The following is an 18,567-nucleotide window of genomic DNA, read 5'->3' as shown; positions in this document are numbered from 1 at the left end:
GGACCAGAGCTGCACAGGAGAACACAGATTCCAGCCAGGGCACTTCCCTGAAAAGAGATGCACAGGTGCACAGGCAACAGCCAGTGGGCCACTCACATACCATTGGTAATTGCCTGCAGACCCCAGTCAAAAATCTTCTCAGGCACCAGGTACTTCTAAACACATTCCCCAGACAAAGGCTCTCCCAGACAACAGATAAGTAGGGAGCAGGGACAACCAGAGGCATTCCCAGATACCATCCCCCAAGAGTTCACAGACCATGCCTGAACAACAGGGCAGCAAAGGAATCCAGAAGGCCACCGTTCTGAACCCAGGAATTGGTACAGTGGTGAGAAGCAGAGAAAAGACCTCTTAGTGGCTTGTTGAGAATTGAAGACCACTGGGTGAGCAAAAAGTCTCCTCAACAAAGACACAGCAGGCTGCATCTGTTGAAATGAGAAGGCACATAAAGAATTCTCAAAACCAGACTTTCAGATCACCTAAGGCAATCCAAAAGGGAAATAGAATGGAGCAATCTGAAATCCAACCTGACCTCCCAAACTGACTGAAAGAAAATCTGGAAAAAATAAAATCAGAAATAATTTCTCAGACAATAACAGAGATGTTGTCCACCATCAAAGATGTGATTAATAAGTCTAGAGTAAGGGGGCAGGGATTTAGCTCAGTGGTTCAGTGGCCTGCTTTGCAAGCAGAAGGACCCAGTACAAAAAAAAAAAAAAAAAAAAAAAAAAAAAAAAAAAAAAAAAAAAAAAAAAAGCCTAGAGCAGACACAGATTTAAAAAAAAATAAAAAAGGACCTGAGGAACATGATGGAATCCCAGCATAGTAAACAAATACAAACATGTATCTAGGAGGTTAAAAATTCCATTGATAGTTTATGAGTGAGGACAGAATATCAGCTATAGAAGACAGGTTTGCAATTAGTGACCAGGAAAAGAAAAGCTTCTTAAAAACAGTAGATGACCACAAGAATTCAACCAGCAGCTGCTAGACAATGCAAAGAATAATGATAAGTTGAACACAGTTAATGAAAAAGCAGGAGAGAGTGCAAATGATGTAAAGAAAAAACTGTTTACAGAAGTAATAGCAGAAAACTTCCCAAGCAGGGGGAAAGAACTTGACATACAAATAACTGTGGCATATAGGACTCCAATTAGCAAAGATTTTAAAAAAAAGAACTACACCTATGCATATAATAGTTAAGATTCAGAAACCTAAAAGAAGAACAAAATTCTACAAGCACTTAAGAGAACAGAAACAAATCAAAGGGAAGGCCATCAGAATCACAGCAGAGAGAGACGCTCCCTCCCCTGCCTGGGCCACTACCAGCTCCAGCAAGAAAGGAAGCACCACTGAAACAACCCCACCCCCATTCTCAGACCTCCTGATTGTGTCAATCCTTGGACCCACTCTGTAGAGGCATAGGTGGTCATGAAGGGTATTTTTCTGAGCTCCCAACTTTGAACATCTTTAAAGAAAGGGTGGGGGAAACCTGTAGTAGAATTGTGTGGTGTTCAGCCCTATGGGAGGTCAGGGAATTCCATCTGGGCCTTGCTGCCTGAAATCAGTCTGAGTAGCGGGGATCTTCCATTGGCTAACTGAGATCAGGGGACTTGGTTCTGCACATGCCTGTGCATGGAGTATATTACAACAGCAGAGATATAGTCTGAAAGAGGGCTGTCAAATTCTTTTTTTTTTCTTTCTTTTCCTCGTTCCACTCTGCAAATTCTTTTTTTTTTTTTGTCCTTTTTCTCCAACTCAGTCTCTTGCTCCACCACATATCCCTTATCTCCCTTTCTGTTCATGCTCCTGCCCTAACTCAGATTTCTTATTTTATAATTTCTTTTTCTTTATGTTCTTTTCTTCTGTCATTTTACCTCACTTATGGGTCAAGAGTTTCAAAGGAAAGTGAGCCCTATTACTGTAAAGGGGATATATTCTTGTCCTTATGCTTGCACTCAGTTTATCCCTTTTGAATTTAATAGTTTCTTAAAGATTGTATGGTCACTCTATGCCCTCTGGTTTCACTTGAAACCTTATCCAATTCTTTCAATTATCTACTCCTCTTATCCTAACTCTGTCTAAGCCCCCATCCTAAATGGTAAAAATACTATATTGAAAAGTGTATTCACTGCAAACATATTTTGGGCTGCATCTTGATTTTAATTTAATTCACATGGTTTAAAGGTGATAGATTAATGACTACCACAGTGGTCAGTTTGCAAGTTGTGCTTGATCCTATTGTGTTGCTGATTTTATTAATTGGGCTAAAGGGTTGTGATTAATTTAATGAGTTGTTTTCTCTGATATTATGAAAGTGAGAATGTCTATGAATCATTAGAGACTCAAAAGCTAAAGTGAAACTATATCAGGAAGATTTAAGTAATAACTCAGAAATTAAACCAAGGACAACCCAGCAACAAAAATAAAAATGAAAAACACTTAAGCAAGACACAAAGACAGACCTGCAGTTCACTAAGGCAAACAGTAGGGTAAATGAGGATAAAACGTCTGATAGTGAACTGGCAGGACACTCTGAACCCACAGCAACAGGAAGCAACAAAACTGATCCATCGGGCTCTAGAAAAATTCAAAACAGAAATTATTTCCCAGGTGACCATAAAGATGGTGAGTAAAATGGAAGTCATGATTTGAGACTCTAGAACAGAAACTGAGAAAAAAATAGATGAGCTCAGGACCATGATAGAATCCATGAAGGCCCAGCATAAGAAAGAAATGGAAACAATGAATGCCCAATAGAGGAAAGAAATGCAATCCATAAAACAGATTCAAATAGATATCCAGGAGATTAAAAACTCTATTGAAAGTGTTTGCAGCAGAATAAAAGAATGTGAAGATAAAATCTCAGATATAGAAGATAGTATTGCACTCAGTGACCATGAAAAGAGAGGTCTCTTAAAAAACAGTAAGGGATCATAAGAAATCGATTCAACATCTCCTAGATGATGCAGAGAAGAATAACATAAGACTGATAGGAAGCCATGAAGTAGCAGGAGAAAATACAAATGACTTTAAAAAGCTGTTTACAGAATTAATGACAGAAAACTTCCCAAACAGAGGGGAAGAATTAGACACACAGATAAGTGAGGCATATAGGAAACCAACTAGCCACAATAAAAAAAAAAATCTACACCTAGACATATAATAATCAAGATCCCAGAAACGCAACAGAAGAACAAAATACTACAAGCAGTAAGAGAAAAAAAAAAAAAACTAATCACATGCAAAGGAAAGCCTATCAGAATCACAGCAGACTTTCAACACAAACCCTCAGGTGAAGGAGAGCCTGGAGTGAGGTATTTCAAGTCCTAAAAGAAAACAACCTCCAACCTAGACTGATGTATCCTGCAAAACTCTCTTTCAAAATGGATGGGGAAATAAGCTACTTCCATGACATAGAACACCCGAGAAACTTCATGAACACCAGATCAGGACTACAAGGAATTCTAAACAATATCCTAGAAAAAGACAATGAAGGTCACAACACCATAAAGCCCAAAAGAGCAAATCAAATAGGCAAGGCAAGAAACTAAAAGGAAAGGGCCAAAAATTAAAAAGATCCAACAAAAGGACAATAACATGACAATAATAAGTCAGTACATATCAGTTATAACCATCAATGTCAATGGCCTCAATTCAACAATCAAGAGAAATAGATGGGTAGAATGTATTAAGAAGCAAAATCCAACAATATGTTGTACACAAGAAACACAACTAGTGCAAAAAGAAGCCCATAGACTGAAAGTGAAAGGATGGAAAACAATTCTCCAAGCAACAGGAGCCCAGAAAAAAGCACTAATACAATTGTAGTGGGGGATCTAAATGCCCCATTATCACAAATAGACATATCATCTAGGCAGAAAATCAACAACAAAATATGAGAACTCAACCAAGCTTTTGAATACATGGACTTAATAGATGTCTATAGAGTGTTCCACTCCACAAAATCAGAATATACATTCTTTTTGGCTTCACATGGGTCATCCTCCAAGATAGACCACGTGCTAGCTCACAGAACAGTTCTGAATAAATACAAAAGAATCAAAGTTATCCCCTGTATATTATCAGATCATAGTGAAATCAAGCTAGAGATCAACAGCACAAGAAACCGTAGGAACTTCACAAACACATGGAAATTGAACAACACTCTCCTGAACAATCAATGGAATATGGAGGAAATTAAAGAAGAAATTAGATAGCTTTTACAAATAAATGAAAATTCCAATACAACATACAGGAATCTATGGGACAAAATGAAAGCAATTCTATGTGAAAAATTCATAGCCCTGGATGCCTACACCAGGAAAACAGAGCAAGCTCAAATAACAATTTAATGATATATCTTAGACTTCTAGAAAAACAAGAGCAAGAAAAACCCAAAGCTCAAAGAAGAGAGGAAATTATAAAGATTAGAGCAGAAATCAATGCAGTGGAAACTAAGAAAATGACACAAAAAATAAATGAACCAAAGATTTGGGTTTTTGAAAGAATAAGTAAAATTAAAAAACCTTTAGCTAACCTTATCAAAAAGGAAAGAAAAGGCTCAGATCCATGTAATCAGGAATGAAGAAGGTGAAGTCACAACAGATCCAACAGAAATCCAGAGGATCATCAATACCTACTTTGAGATGTCCACTATCACCAACAAAATGGAAAACACAGAAGAAATGGACAAATTTTTAGATACTTATGAATTACCAAAGTTGAACAAAGAAAATAAAAATATTTTAAACACCCCAAGTACAATCAGTGGAATTGAAAATGTAATTAAATTTTACGAACAAAGAAAAGCCCAGGTCCTGATGAATTTTACAAGACATTTAGGGAAGAACTACTGCCATTGCTCTTTAAACTTTTCAATGAAATTGAAAGGGAAGCAATACTTCCAAATTCATTCCTGGAAGCAAGTACCACTTTGATTCCCAAACTGGGGAAAGACACAACTAAAAAAGAGAACTACAGGCCAATCTCCTTAATGAATATAGATGCAAAAATCCTTAATAAGATACTAGCAAACAGAATACAGAGGATCTTCAAGAAGATCATACATCCTGACCAAGTTGGATTTATTCCAGGGATGCAAGGATGATTCAACATATGTAAGTAAATAAATGTAATACAATATATTAACAAAGTGAAGGACAAAAACCATATGATCCTTTCAATAGATGCAGAAAAAGCATTTGACAAAATTCAACACCCATTCATGATAAAAGACCTGCAAAAAATCAGAATAGATAGTCTATATCACAACTTAATAAAGGCTATCTATGAAAAATCAACAGCCAACATCATATTAAATGGACAAAAACCGAAAACTTTCATGTTAATATCAGGAACAAGACAAGGATCACTACTATCACCACTTCTCTTCAATATAGTTCTGCAAACATTAGCTATCAGTACTCCACTGTCACAAATAGATGAATTAAACAAAAAATAAATAAATAAATACTAGAACTCAATTAAACTGTTGAACAAATGGGCTTAATGCATGTTTACAGAGTGTTCCACTCCACAAAATCAGAATATATTTTTTGGGGGGCTGCACATGCATCATTCTCCAAAATAGAAAACATACTAGTTTATATAATATGTTTTAGAAAGTGCAAAGGAATATAAGTTATCCCCTGTATATCATTAGTCCATAGTGTGATGAAATTGGAGATCAACAGCCAAAGAAACTGCAAGAATTTCATAAACATATGGAAATTGAACAACACACTTCTGAATAACCAATGGTTCACAGTGGAAATTAAAGAAGAAATCAGACTATTTCTACAATCAAATTACAGACAATAGAATGTTTTGGATCTATGGGACAAAATGACAGCAGTCTTATGAAGGAAATTCATAGCAGTGAATACTCATATTAGGAAAACAGAGCAAGCTCAAATTAACAACCTGATGCTAAACCTCAACCTTGTAGAAAAAGAAGAGCAGGACTAACCCAAATCTCATACAAGGGAGGAAATTATAAAGATCAGAGCAGAAACCAATGCAATGGAGACTGAGAGAATGTTATAAAAAAATCAGTGAAACAAATAGTTGGATCCTTGAAAGAATGAACAAAACTGTTATCCAACCTTATCAAAAAAAAAAAAGAAAGAAAAGAAAGGGTCCCAATCCATGAAATTAGGAATGAGAAAGGTGAAATAACCACAGACCCAGCAGAAATACAAAGAATCATCAATACCTACTTTGAGAACCTATTAGCCAATAAGATGGAAAACACAGAAGAAATATACAGGTTTCTAGAAATGTATGAATTACCAAAGTTGAATGAAGAAGGCCTAAAAATTCTAAACAATCCAATATCAATCAATGAAATTGAAAATGTAATTAATATTTACCAACTAGAAAAGCCCAGGCTCTGATGTCTTCACTGCTGAATTCTACAAGACATTTTGAAAAGAACTATTGCCACTACTGTTTAAACTCTTCAATGCAATGAAAAGGGAAGCAAGCATCACCTTGATCCCCAAAGCAGAGAAATACCCAACCAAAAAAGAGATCTATAGGCCAATCTCACTAATGAGCATAGATGCAAAAATCTTTAATAAGATACTTGTAAATATAATACAGAAAATCATCAGGAAGATCATACAAGTGGGATTCATCTCAGGGATGCAGGGCTGGTTCAACATACACAAATCCCTACATGTAATACACTACATTAATAGAGCCAAGGACAAAATCCATATGATCATCTCAAAAGATGCAGAATAAACATTCAACAAAGTTCAACACCCATTCATGATAAAAACACAACAGAAAATTGGAATAGATGGTCTTTACCTCAATCTGACAAAAGCCATCTATGAAAAACAGCCAACATCATATTAAATGGTCAAAAACTGAAATCCGTCACACTAAAATCAGGAACAAGACAAAGATGTCCACTACCACCACTTCTGTTCAATATAGTTTTGGAAGCATTAGCCACAGCAATTTGACAAGAGTAAGAAATAAAAGGAATAAAGATAGGAAACAAAGATGTTTCATTGTCATTATTTGCAGATGACATGGTACATTATCTAGAAGACCCCAAGAACTCCACCAAAAGTCTTCCAGGCTGAATAAGCAAATTCAATACAGTAGCTGTATACAGGGTCAATACAAAAAAATCAATAGCTTTCTTGACTCACTGAAAGAGGAATTGGAGAAACAATTTGCTTCACGATAGAATAAAAAAATGAAATACCTATGAATCAACCTAATGAAATCAATTAAATACCTTTACTCTGAAAACTATAGCATTCTCAAAAAAGAAATTAAAGAGGATATCAAAAATGGAAAGACAGCTGGGGATTTAGCTCAGAGGTTCTGCTGCCCCCTACCTCACAAGCACAAGGACTGAAGTTTGATCCTGAGTACACACCAAAAAAAGGAGAAGACGGAAAGAAAAGACCTCCCTTGCCCCTAGGTATAAAGAACCAACATAGTGAAAATGGCTATAATTTCAAAACTACTATACAGATTCAATGCAATCCCAATTGAAATTCTAGCAGGATACTTCACAGACCTTGAGAAAAAAAAAATCCAAAAATTCATTTGGAACAAGAAGAGACCTAGAATGGCAAAAGCAATCGTAGGCAACAAAGACAAGGTAGGGGGTGTAACAATCCCCACCTTGAAACTATATTACAAAGCTACTGTGATAAAAGCAGCACAGTACTGGCAAAGAAACAGACCTCAGGACCAGTGGAGCTAATTGGCAAATGCAGAAACTTCTCCAGACACATTCATCCACCTCATCTTCGAGAAAGGAGCCAAAGACCCTCCCTGGAGGAAAGATAGCCTCTTTAACAAATGGTGCTGGAAAAATTGGGTTTCAACTTGTCAGAGATTAAAACTAGACCTATACCTCTCATCATAAACTAAACTAAAATCAAAATGGATTAAATATCTAAATATTAAAACAGAAACACCAAACCAGGTGGAAGAGAGATTAGGTAGAATTCTTGAAGACATTGGCATACAAAAAGATTTCATGAACAAAACCTCAGTCACACACGAATTAGCACAAAGAATCAACTACTGGGACATCTTATTAAGAGGCTTCTGTACAGCAAGAGAAACTACCAACAGAGTGAAGAGACAACATACAGTGTGGAAAAAAATTTTACCAGCTTTTCCTCAGACAAAGATCTACTATCTAGAATATATAAAGAATGTTTAAAAATCAGACCTCCCAAATTTAAAGACCTAACCCAAAAATGAGCATCTGAAGTGAACAGACATTTCTCAGACAAAGAAGTAGAAATTGCAAATTAATGTATGAAAAAGTGTTCAACATCACTGGTCTTTGGAGAGATGCAAATGAAAAACAAAAATCAAAAAACAAAAAACACTGAGATTTTACCTCATCCTAAAAGGAAGAGCTGCTATCATAAAATCAACCAATAAAAAATGCTGGCAGGGCTGTGAGGAGAAATGGAATCCTACTCTAGTGCTGGTGGGAGTGTAGACTGTTGCAACATAGAAATCAGTATTGAAATATCTCAAAGAACTTAGATTACAGGTCCCATTTGGCCCAGCTAGTCCCCTGCTGGGTATCTTCCAAAAAGAATTTTGAAAATCATACCACAGTGATATATGTGCACCATGTTCATAGTGGCACAGTTTGTCATAGCTAAAACTTGGAAAACCCCCAATTGCCCATCAACTAGAGATGTATAAGAAAATGTTTTTTTTCATATAAAATGGGATACAGTACAGTTACATAAAATGAGATATTAGAAACAATTGTAGCTAGATACATGCACACTGAGGCCATACTCAAGTGAAATAAATAGCACAGACATGTGAAGTTTCCTTTGTGTGAGAAAAGGAATGTATAAATAAGGATCAAAAGGCATAACAGATATTATGAAATAGGAAGAAAAGGTACAAAGGGGAGTTGGAAGTGGGACAGATTGGGGAAAGAAAAGAAAGGAAAGGGGAATGGAATTAATATGAGAAAATTAAAAAGTGGAAACAAAGTCTTTACAAATTGTGAGGGTGGAGGGGTTGAAGGGAGTGCAAGGAAATGGGGAAAAAATAAGAACCAAAATAGATTATGTAAAGGTATAAATTTACAGTGGTGAATGTCATTATATTGTATGCCTAAAATGTACCAAAATAATTAATTAAAAAGACCAAAACTGTGTCTCAACAAATACCTATTAGAGAATGATGAATATTGATGGAATATTTTAAAATCAGGAGCCAGCACATGAAGGTTGTTAACATGCTTTATTTTTATTTTAGAATTATTGCCTTAAAAAATTAAAATTAATAAAACATGTAAACCAAAATACAAATGATTTAGAAAATAAAAAATAAAAACATAATTATTGTTATATAATATAGGCTGTATATATATAATTTCTAACTATTAAGAAAATATAGTAATGTTAAAAATAATAATTTCTTGCTTTAGACTAAAAATAAAATCTAAAAGATAGGAGCTAAAATATTTGAAAATAAGTATGATACTTTATCTAAAGATATAAATAAGATGTATAAATATGGAAATGTATACATAGAAAGCAGTACTAAATATAGATATATTTGTAAAGTTAATGAATAGAATAAATATTCTTCTAAAAATATTACCTAGGGTTATTTATACTTGTGATTATTCTGAAATTTACATCATCATATCTCTCTTGAGGAAAAAGAGAGAAAGTTTTCCTGACATCAAAAATAAATTGTTGCAAACATTCATTGTAGTATTAAAGCAAGAAGAGAGAATATGGATAAAATCAAATAACAAGAAGACTCAGGATGGGTATGGTGGTGCATGCCTGTAATCCCAGCACTCAGGTGGTTAAGGCAGGAGGATCGCTGTGAGTTTGAGTCTAGCCTGGTGTACATAGTGTGTTCCAGCTCAGTCTCAACTATATAGTGAGATCCTGTCTCATAAAAACCAAAAAAACAAACAAATAACAAGAAGACTCAATTAATGCACATATGTGGCCAAATGAACCCAATAATCTTGAGATAAAAGTTATGCTATTCAACTGAAACACTTAATATATGAATACAAATAAATGAAATTAATTTTAATTATATTGTGACCAGAAAATACTAATATATGAATTTTTAAAGTGAATGTAAAAGCATAGAGAGAACGAAAAGTATAATATTAGATTTGTATATCACTTTAAAAGACAGTTATATAGATAATTTAATAAGCTAAATTGTAGCATTCACATTCTCTAATATTTTAGGGATATTGTTTTTATATAAAATTGGTTGCTGCCTTCAGGCACCAATCTAGAAGCTCCTTAAATACTCAGATTGAAAAGCAAGAGACAATATTTTACTAATGGCTATAGCTACATTTACTTTTAAAGTAAAGCCGGGTGTGGTGGAGCACGCCTGTAATCCCAGCACTCAGGTGGCTGAGGCAGGAGCATTGCTGTGAGTTCAAGACCAGCCTGGGCTACATAGTGAGTTCCAGGTCAGTTTCAACTATGTAATGAGACCCTGTCTCAAAAAAACCATAAAAATAAAGTAAATAAGAACGCTCTTTTTATTTATTTCCAAGTACAGACCAAAAATTTTCCTGCTTGTGCAGTTTAATAATACATAAAGTGATTTCTAATTTTAATAGAGTTACCTCCCTGGGCAGCAAATTATTGAGGAGAAATATGACTGGAAGATGAAGTTGCTTTTATATATGAAATAGAAAGAAAAATAGCAAATAAGAACCCTCTAAATTCAAACAGTTCATAGAGAGGTAGTGAATGGGTAAAGGAAACAGGTGGATATTTTGGATTTTCTAATTTCTAAATGGAAAAATTACCAGAGACAATGTTACAGGACTGGCCATGAGGATGGCTCAAAGGTGTCCTGGGTGAAAGTTACTAAAAACAAGAGTAAGTGTGGTTCCATTTTTATGGTCATCTACAATAGGAGTCATCCTGAACACTTTTTTGACCTGTATTTGTGAGTAGGAGAATTCTGCAGAGACCACATATTTAACAACAGAGTAGAATAACAGAATTTCTGTGTAGAATGATAATTCTGAAGGGTGGAACTGAGGAAGAAAAGCAGTTTGCAATTTACCATGGAAATGGCAGAAAACACTATTCCTCTCTCTAATGCTTTAGTATTAAAAAAAAAACTCAGACTGTGAGAAAATTCTCTGATATTAACATATTCTGAGCCTCAGAACAGAATTTGTTTTCTTTGTTGCACAAGTTTTTCAGTTTTTAGTTGCTACATAATAATTGTACTTATTTATGTTACAGTGCGATAATCCAATATTTGTATAAACTACAACATCATCAAATCAGGGTAAGTAGCATTTCCATCTGTATAAACCATGATAGTTTCTTTATATTGGGACCAAGTAGTTTAAACGTGAGACTTTATCATGAACCTAATTCTCACATATGCCCATTGAATCTATTTTTCATAGGCCTTGTTGTTGCAAAGAGCTAAACTGAGTTTGATTAGAAAAAGTTTATTTTCAAATCCAACTTTGTGCTGTCACATTGAAGAAATATGAAGCAGTTCTTTTTGTGTAGATTTGAGCCCTTGGTCTCACAAAATCAAAGAATGGAGGCCGGGGATTTAGCTCAGTGGTTCTGGTGCCTGCCTCGCAAGCACAGGGACCCAAGTCCTCAGTACCAAAATAAATAAATAAATAAACAAACAAACAAAGTCAAAGAATGAAAATCATGAACAAATTTTGGTGAGTTAGAACGGTATTTCTTAGAAATAATAAGAAGAAAAAACCCCATCTTGGTGGATACCCACAACAAATGGATTCTGAATACATCTCCAGATGTACCTAGCCACCTCATCTTTGACAAAGGGGCTGACCATCCCCACTGGAGGAAAGATAGCCTCTTTAATAAATGGTGTTGGAAAAACTGGATCTCAACCTGCCAAAGATTAAAACTAGACCCTTATCTTTCACCATGCACTAAACTAAAATCCAAGTGGATTAAAGATCTAAATATTAAAACAGAAACACTAAACTTGCTGGAAGATAAGTTAGGCAGAACTCTTGAAGACATTGGCATAGGAAAAGACTTTATGAACAAATCCTCAGTAGCATGGGAACTAGCAGAAAGAATCAACATCTGGGATCTCATTTTATTAAAAAGCTTCTGCAGTGCAATTGAAACCATCAACAGAACTAAGAGACAACCTACTGTGTAGGAAAAAAATATTACCAGCTGCTCCCCAGACAAAGGACTACTACCTAGAATATATAAAGAACTCAAAATAGTCAGCTCCCCAAATAGAAAGACCTGATTCAAAAATGATCATCTGAAATGAACAGACATTTCTCAGACAAAGAAGCAAAATCAGCAAGTAAATATATGAAAAAATGTTCCACATCATTCCAGAGATGCCAGATGAAACCAGCACTGAGATTCCACCTCACCCCACAAAGAATGGCTGCTATCAAGCAATCAACCAATAATAAATGTTGGTGGGCTTGTGGGGAGAAAGGAACCCTTCTCCATTGTTGGTGGGAGTACAGACTGGTGCAACCACTATGGAAATCAATATGGAGATATTTCAAAGAACTAGGGTTAGAGGTTCCATTTGACCTAGCCATCCCTCTGCTGAGTATCTTTCCAAAAGAATTAAAGGAATCATACCACAGTGACATATGTGTGCCCATTTTTATAGAGGCACAATTTGTAATAAGTAAGTCTTGGAAACAGTCCATTTGCCCATCGGTTGGAGATTGAATAAACAAGATGTGGTTTTTCTATAAAATGGAATATTCCTCAGCCATAAAGAATGACAAATTAGATTCATTCATAGGAAAATGAATACATATTGAGGATATACTCCTAAGTGAAATAAATAAGTCACATATGTTTAAATACCGAATAGTTTCTCTGGTGTGAAAAGCTACAATAGTACATAACATCTTAATGAGATAATTGACCATGTGGAACAGGAAGAAAAGGGCTAAAGGTGTAGGAAAAGTGGGAAGGGTAGGGGAAAGGTAATAAGGGAAAAGAAAAAATATATTTGTAAATGGGAGGGGAGGAGGGAGTGAAGGGAGGGCAGGGACAAGGGAAAAAAATGAGAACCAAGACCTGTCATGTAGCGGTACAAGATACCAATAATGAATGTAATTGTACTGCATACCTAAAATGTACCAATAAACTCAATAGAAGAAAAAAAAGTCCAAATTGTTTTCTTTTTCTTGGCCTTACATAGGTAAATAGAACATGGGAGACTTCCTAAGACATTGGCATGGGAAAAAACTTTATGAGCAAATTCTTGGTAGCCTAAGAACTAGCAGAAAGACTCAGCATCTGGGATCTCGTCTTTTTAAAAACCTTCTGCACTGTGAGAGAAACCACCAACCCAGTCAAGGGGACAATCCACAGTGTGGGAAAATTTTTTACCAGCTGTCCCTCAGGCAAAGGTCTACTAACTAGAAAATGTAAAGCTTCACCGAGATTTTTTTTTTTTTTTTAAATCAGTCACTGTACTCATTTGGAAACAGGTTACTTTCCATTTCTAAATTTCTCCACCCCAGAGGTTAGGGAGGAGATGTCAACTAACATACTTCCACACAAGGCACTTTTCTCTATTGTTACCCTAACCTTTTTTTTTCTTGTGTTTTCATTTACATTTCTAAGTTTCAGTAGATGGTTGAATTAGTTTTTTACTTAGGGTGTGCTGTTTTATTTTATTTTGGACTGTCCTAACTGCCTACTTTTAACTTGAATAACTAAACTAGTAAAACATGTATTACATTTTCTCATTTTGATAGGTTCCTTTAATATTAAATATATTAAAGCTCAAAGATTTTTAAATACCAATTTTTAAAACAATGAAACAGTACTACAAGGCTTATTGAATAAATATCCTCATAAAAATTTTATTTGACTGGAAATAAACCAATCATGATTATTAAACTGTGAATTGATTGCATTTTCAACCTTGCAACTCAAATGCATTAAATTTGTATGATTCTTTCCACTTTAAACACTGACAGAGGACCTGGTTTGTGATTTACTACTTTTTCTTTCACTCTTATAAGCTTTGTCACAGGATTTATTTACATTTGGAATTTTATGGTCTCATATTTTCCAGAAAAGATAACACTGGACTGTATTCCTCTGATCTTTTCCAGGTTCTGTACTTTGAAGGGATTGTCATTCTGATCTTTTCCTTTAAATGTTCTTAATGTGACCATAAGATAAAAATAGACATAGAAAAAGCTATTTATAATTGATAAGTAACTGAAGGCCACACCTATTTTGCTCTGTGTCTTTCTTAGTCAGATTGCTCATTTCTGAAGCCTAGAGAGTGAGTAGAATTAAAACAAAGTAAACCAAAAGATGAGTCTATGATGGAAAGTTAATCTTCCCTTGTGGAAAAAATCTGCCACCTGGATAATAAATTTATTCTTAGAGTATCACAAATAAACTAGAAAAAAATCATCCACAATTTTCATATACCCATGATACCAAAAGCTATTGTTTACATAAATATACATCATGTTATCATTAACCAAGATTTATTAAGAGATTGTTATATGACAGTAACTAAGGTTAGAGAGTCAAAGACATAGTCCACATGGTCGCAGTCTATTCATTTGTTTTTTTGACAAGGATATTGCCCAAAAATTGAGATTAAAAACAAAGCCCCTGCTGACTTTTTGTTGTTGTTGCTGAGACAGGATCTCACTAAGTCACTAAGGTTGGCTGAGAACTCAGAACCTTGCTACTTCAACCTCCAAAGTAGCTGGGATAAGAAGTGCATATCATCATATCTGGCTTAATGCTATTTTTTAGACTTTAAATTTTCTTATAATTCTATACATATCCAAACAATACCTAAAACTATTGGAAACTTGATCTTACCTGGAATAAATGGCCACTTTTAAGGCAGCTTCAACTATTTATATGGTCAGTGTTAGGAGACTGTTTCAGATGACAACTGAATAACACTTCTAGCTCTCCCATATTTTATGTACAACCACACTTCCATTTATTGTGTGTTCATCCATGTTCAATAATTATAGGATAAAGGGAAGAAAACACAGATCATTCATCTTTCAGAAAATATTTATGAAAAGCCAACCTGGCTGGCATAAAGTATTTCAGGTAATAACTGATAACATTTGTCATAGGGTGAACACAGAGACAGATGGATTTAAAGAGGTACAAGTCACTGGAGTTATTTGAAAGTAAAGCACTTTGAAGATCCCTCTTTTTGAACATTTATTAAACAGCTGAAAAAGTAGTTGAAAATGGCAAGTAGATATCTTTGCACATTAGTTTTAATTAACTTTTAGTATTCTTAAATAAGAAGGTAAAGTAATGCAGGAAATAAGAAATTATATCAAAAAACTATAAAATAAGGAGGTTGAGAATAAGATATGACACCAAATTTTTCATTGATTAATCTTGGGTCAGAATATGGGATTTATCCTCAGTAACACATTGGAAACTAAATAAATAATGTCATAAAACACGGTAGATCTTTCTATTAATAATTATTTTAATCTTAATCAAATTAGAATATGCTGCAGCTCTTGAATACCTGGACACATTATCTTATATCTTTCCATGTATTTGAATGGTACTTGAGAAGCAAAGATTTAAAAAGTGAAAATATATTTTCCAGTTTTTAAAATGTGTCTCAAACAACTAAAAGATAGGATACTAAATGTTCTCACCATGAAGAAATGATAATGAATCAGATGCTAAATATTTAAACTGTTTTAAACATTCCATTAAAATACATATATATAAGCTACATATAGTACCTCATTAGTATGCACAATTTTTATATATTTTTGGATCCATTTAAAAAAGAATAATTATAAGGGGCCAGGGATTTAGCTCAGTGGTTCTGCTGCTTGCCTAGTAAGCACAAGGATCTGAGTTCAATCCCCGGCACCCCCCCAAAAAAAACTTATAAAGTAAAAAAGAATAATTATACATGTTGCTTATTGAATTAGCTTGGAATATGATGTATTGAGATTCCATAAATTAATTGGTTTAAACAGAAATTTATTCTTTTACAGTTCAGAAGGCTGGAAAGATCCAGTTGTACATATGGTTGATTTCTTGTAATGCCTTTTTTCTTTCTTTTATGCATCCATTTTTCTTTTCTTTTTTATTTATTCATTCAGTTATTTATTTTTACTGGAAATCAAACTCAGGGCTTCACCCACACTAGACAAGCATTCTGTCACTGAGATAAACCCTCAAGTCCACATGATTTTCTTGCTATGTTCTCACAGGGCTTTACAGTCCTCTGTGTGAGCCTTTACAAAGAGCATGCTCTAATGTCTCTTTCTCTTATAGGATACCAGTCCTATCCTAGTATGGCCCTTACAATTCCTTTCTACTTTAACTAACACCTGAAACGCTCTATTTCAAAATCAATCATATGAGAGTCAGGGATTCATTTTCTGTATTTTAGGGAAAAAATCTTCAGTCTGCAGAATTTATTCATTTTTGAGCAGATTAAATGTTAGTATAATGTGAGAAGCTTTCAATTTTAAACAGATTAAATGTATATTATGAGAAGCTAAGTGACAGCTATTAAATAGTGTGTCAAGAACATATTAAATATGACTGTTCCTACATTTTGCTTAAAGACAGTGGGCAGAATATATTTTCCAATTATTTCTCAAAAATATATTCACATTATACATTTTTATTTTAATATCTTTGTTTTTTTTGTTTTGTTTTGTTTTGTTTTTGGTACTGGGGATTGAACTCGGGTCCTTGCACTTGCAAGGCAGGCCACCGAACCGCTGAGCTAAATCCCCGGCCCTATTTTAATATCTTGATAGTCTGCCCACTGAGTATTATATTTACATCTCCTAAACTTTCAGGTGCGGTGGACTCTATGACTACTTCAATCCATAAAGGATGGCATAAGGGATACAATGTGACTTCTGCAGCAAGAACACAGCAATAGTGTGAAACTCTTTGAACCTCGGTTATGCAAAGTCAGGTATGATGTGAGCAACGCAAATTCATTAAGGATGCCTTTCTGTGAACAAGCCTAAAGTAATGCATATGAAAATATCATAGGGAAACTCCCGAGACTACATGTAAAACAAGAGATTCCTGATCAGCATACAACTGCCCTGATCCTCTGATGTTTTCTATCTAGTGAAAATCTGTCTGTAATCATGTGAGTGATTTTGGGCTAGAACTGTCCATCTAAGCTATTTCCAAATTTCTGACTTCCCCAAGCCATGAGTGATTGGAAAATGATGGAGAATAAGGTCCTTGTTAGGTAACAGTAGATAACATTTGTAAAACTGTTTTTTTTCAATAATGTAGCAAGTGGGAGATGTAATTAACAAATTTTTACAATAGAAATTAAGAGTTGACAGGAAATTAAAGTTGACTTTGAAAGAATTCCTTAAAGTGGCAAATTGAGAACGAATAGTAAAAGCAGCAGAGAACAAGATGAAGTTTTTGAGCTTAAAGATGACATGAGAAGACTTGAAAATATGAAACACATGCTAATGCCAAATGTGTTGTTTAATGGGAGACAAGAAAAAAATGTATGGATAGTAGGGAAAATTATTAAAATATTACAAAATTTCATGAAGAATCTTTTCTAACTTTCAAAATGAAAATGTATACTCTATGAACCTAATTTAAGAATAATAAAGTTCATTTTGAAATGCACAAAAGTTTTCAACCACAAGTAGAAAGGCATACTGAAACTAATGACTCCTAAAGTAGCTAATAGAGCAGCAAGGATATTATGGGAGAAGACAGAGATGAAACCGTCAGAAGCAGTTAAAATATACACAGAGGATTTATGGAATGGTTGAAAATTTACATAAAACAAGTATTCTGTAAAACTTAGATTTAACAGAAGAGCCCATGTCTATTTAATCCTGCCTATACTGAAGACAGTGTATTCTGTAGAAAAGATAATGTAAGCTTTCAACCAAAGACGCATATCAACAAACATAAACCAAAATAATGTACTGCTTAATAGGGAGGAACTATGAAACCATCTCTTGAAGATATATTAATCATCTTCTTCCTTTAAAAAGGACAAAAAAGGAGAAATATTTCCAATTTATTCCTTACATTGAAAGACACAGAACTATCAGTAATCAAGCAAAAATGTACTCATGTCTTTTTTTCTTGTCATGGAAAAAATAAACGTGTCAGTATCTGATGTTGGCCCTCATCTTCATCTTAGAAAGCGTGCCAAGATATTGAGATCTATTCTGCTTGTACCACGAAGCTATAACATCTATAAAAATGAAAGCTTGTGCTCTATAAGGGGGTTGTATTGTGATAAATTATCCAGGGCCTTGTCAAATGTGCTGCTATGAATTTACCCTGAAAAAGAAACCCAACTGTATCTCATCATTTTTCCACCATCTCAATTATAGGTACTACAGATTTCAACAATTTCTCCCAGTTCATACTGAGCATTGTCTTTAAGATAGTCTCCTTTGTTTTTCACATAGAATAAGATATTAATTTAATTATTAAGAAATAATCAATGGAAATATGCATTTGATATTTAATTATTACATACAATTGGAGTTACTTAAAGCAAAATCTTTAT

Source organism: Fukomys damarensis, unplaced genomic scaffold, assembly GCF_012274545.1.
Source record: "Fukomys damarensis isolate Sample0158 unplaced genomic scaffold, DMR_v1.0_HiC HiC_scaffold_20, whole genome shotgun sequence".
In the NCBI taxonomy this organism is placed as follows: Eukaryota; Metazoa; Chordata; class Mammalia; order Rodentia; family Bathyergidae; genus Fukomys; species Fukomys damarensis.
The sequence above is the reverse complement of the archived record's forward strand: the minus strand, read 5'-3'. Positions refer to the sequence as shown.